The following is a 539-nucleotide window of genomic DNA, read 5'->3' as shown; positions in this document are numbered from 1 at the left end:
GTAAGGAGAAAAACTTAGTATTCATCCCTCAAAGCTCTGAAATCTTAGTCTCATTGTCCACTCAGGTGAGATACAAGATTAGTAACCATAAATCTTTTTTTCATTTCCTTTAATGAATATGAATTATCAGAAAAAGAAAGTTTAAAAACCTCATTTAAATTCACATCATAACAATAAAAGACTTAAGAATAAACTTAATCAAGGAGATGAAAGATGTATACACTGAAAACTATACAACTTGATAAAAGAAACTGAAGATGTTTCAAAGAAATGGAAATATATCCTGTGGTCTTGAATTGAAAGAATTAATATTGTTAAAATGGCCATGTCCCTTAAAGCAAGCTACAAATTTATTGAAATTCCTTACAAAATATCCATGATATTTTCCACATAACTAGAAGACATAATCCTAAAATTTATATGAAACTACCAAAAGCCCAGTATTGTCAAAGAAACCTCAGGAAAAAGAATAAAACTGAAATGAATAACTATTACAGACTTAAGACTATACTACAAAGATATATTAATTAAAACAGACA

The sequence above is a fragment of the Bison bison genome, unplaced genomic scaffold (assembly GCF_000754665.1).
Source record: "Bison bison bison isolate TAMUID 2011002044 unplaced genomic scaffold, Bison_UMD1.0 scf7180017864508, whole genome shotgun sequence".
Classification (NCBI taxonomy): Eukaryota; Metazoa; Chordata; class Mammalia; order Artiodactyla; family Bovidae; genus Bison; species Bison bison.
The sequence above is the reverse complement of the archived record's forward strand: the minus strand, read 5'-3'. Positions refer to the sequence as shown.